The 2888-nt window shown below is 35.5% G+C and overlaps 1 pseudogene; it reads right to left on the bottom strand.

Moving 5' to 3' along the window:
• Positions 1–570: 570 nt before the first annotated feature.
• LOC102474437 (isopentenyl-diphosphate Delta-isomerase 1 pseudogene) overlaps positions 571–2888 on the bottom strand; it is an 18004-nt pseudogene continuing 15686 nt past the window's right edge.

Genomic DNA, 2888 nt, shown 5'->3' with positions numbered 1-2888 from the left:
TAATAATGAAGGGGTAGCGTGAAGAATTTTTTTGTTGTTATCATACTGTTTTGTGTGGAAATATGGTAGTGGATACCTAATTTTATACAATTGTCTGAACCCATAGAGTTGTACTTCTCAAAGAGTGAATTTTACTGTCTTAAAGATTTAAAAAAATCAACTAGGATGCTGGGGGAACCAAAGTTGGACTACAGATTTGACAAATGATTGTAACTATTGTAATGAATGATACAGCCATACTAAAGGCTTGGTAAAAAAAAGGAGTTGATCTAAGAAACTTAATTTTTTTTAAACCGAAAAACTTAATTTATTTATTCAAATTTATCATAACTGGAGGTTTGGACAGGGTACATTTTTATTTGTTCTCTCTCACTTTACAGTATTTCTTATAAATGTCCTTTACAAAGTGCAGCACATCTATATGGGGTATGTGATACAAACTTACAAGTCATTTTTTTTTTCTACACAAACTCCAATTATAAAGTATATTATGAAAGTTCTCCTAAAGGAACTAAATTTAAAACAAAAAACATTCTAAACTTACTAAGTAAAATTTCAGTAATCACTCATCTATGCTCTTACATTCCATAAATATTTTTCATGGTTAACAAACTGATTTAAATTATTTAAGTTATCCCACCATTTAAACAAAAAATTTCTACAATAATTTTAAGCCATCAAGTTAGCTTAATTTCACTACAGGCTGCTTTTTTCAGAAGTCCCTGCAGTTCTTCCTTTGACACGTAACAGTAGCTTTTAATCTCACCAGGATCTGGATTCAAAGTTATGTTCTTCCTCACAAACAAGATGTAATCAATTTCACGTTCACCCCAGATACCCTCCGACTGAGCTTTGTAGTACATTTGTGTTAGATAATTAATTTCTTCTGGCGGGGAACCTCTTCCGTGGAAATTCCTAACTTAGCTTGTAAACAAATGCCTCTGTGCTGCTCATTTTACTCCAGTGGCATCATTTTCTTCAAGCTCATCTGGGTTACTTAATGAATGACTATAATAAGTATCGGTAAAACAACCTGGAGAGGTAATTTTAGCCTCTGATCTCTGTTGTAGCAGGAACTTATTCTCAGTGCTGAATAAGAAGACACTAAAAGCTCAATGCAACAATCCTTTCTCAATGTTTTCATTCAGATGACAATTCTTCTTGGTATCACCCCAATTTTGTTGTCATTTTGATCAATAAGAATACACATCTCTGCCAGAAGTTGAACTTGTTTCTCATTAAGGTGGTCAGTATTTATCTCGGCTATCCTTACAAAATGATCTGTCCTAAAATGCTCAAGCTGGGGATGCAGGTGCTCGGACTCACTGTCTCTAAGAAACATCATTTTAACTGGATACTGTACAGATGAAGAAAAAAGGAACTGTACAAAAACTGTATATGGGTTGGCAATTCTGAAATTACATTGCTAGTGAATTACTATTGAATATAAAGGTTACCGGTTTCTTATTATTAAAGAAAGAAATTAGAAATAAATAGAAATACTAGAATAGACAAACCCAGGCCAGGCCCATCCTGAGATGGATACCAAACTCGAGCTGTGAAATATTGCTTTCCTTGACCAAAAGTGAAGATTTTATGCTGAGACTTCCCCCTCCAGATTCATTTAGATGTCTAGACAGGTCCAAGTGAACAGGATCCAAACATCTGAATATGATTAGGGTCAGAATATTCCTCTATTCCCACTGAATCTGAGGCACAAAGAGTGAAAACGGAATGGAATAGAGATTGAAGATCACCTCCTTTCTGCACACCTCTGAACACTCAAATTGAGCTTCAAGAATTAGGAAGAAATGCCCCATCCATCAGATGACTAGAAATTACTGCAGGGTCACAAGAAATATGAGAAAGCAAGAAAATACCTCTCCTCCAAGGGAAAAGAATAAGTCCTCTTCCTCCTCAAACAGTACAATGAAACTCATGGAGATGTCCGATAAAGAATTTAGAATATTCATAGTGACAAAGCTAACATTGATGGAAGAGAAGAGAGACAATGAACTGCAGAAGAGGCAGGAGAAAGGAGCTGGCGAATTCCAGGATGTGAGAAAATTCTTGCAAGATCTAAAAGACGAAATACACACTATAAAAAATTAAATGGAACTGTTAGAGATGAAGGTTATACTACAGGAAGTCAAAACCTCTCTCAAAAGTATTAAAAGCAGACTAGATCATACAGAAAGTTGAATCTCAGAAGTAGAAGATAGAATTGCTGTCCTAGAAAAATCCACCATGAAGACTGAGAAAATTGCCCCCAAAATGAGCAAAACATATGAGAAATACTAGATACATCAAATGTCCAAAAATCAGATAAATGGTATCCCAGAAGGTGAAGAGACTCATAAGGGCATTGATAATCTATTCCATGAAATCCTGCAAGAAAACTTTCCAAACCTAGAGAGGCATTAAAAGATCCAGTCCCAAGAAATACAGAGGACCCAAAATAGAATCAACTCAAGAAGATCTTCTCCAAGACACATTATAGCCAGATTGACCAAAACCACAGACTACTAAGATTGGCAAGAGAGAAACGGCAAGTTACCTACAAAGGATATCCCATCATGCTAACAGGAGACCTCTCATAGGAAACAATGTGAGTGAGGAAAGAATGGGAAAATATATTCAAAGTGTTAAAGGAAAAGCAGTTTCAACCAAAAATACTGTATTGGCAAGATTATCCTTCATATGGGAAGAAAAGACAAGAACATTCTCAGATAAACAAAACCCAAAAGAATTTACCAACACCAGACCAGATCTCCAAGAAGTTCTGCAGGGAGTGCTAGGCCAGGAAAATTAAATACAGACACACAGAAATAAGAATACAAAAACTAAGAAAATGGCCAACTTAATCATAGGGACAAGTCTGGAGTTGA

Source organism: Tupaia chinensis, unplaced genomic scaffold, assembly GCF_000334495.1.
Source record: "Tupaia chinensis unplaced genomic scaffold, TupChi_1.0 Scaffold000539_1, whole genome shotgun sequence".
In the NCBI taxonomy this organism is placed as follows: domain Eukaryota; kingdom Metazoa; phylum Chordata; class Mammalia; order Scandentia; family Tupaiidae; genus Tupaia; species Tupaia belangeri.
The sequence above is the reverse complement of the archived record's forward strand: the minus strand, read 5'-3'. Positions and strand labels throughout refer to the sequence as shown.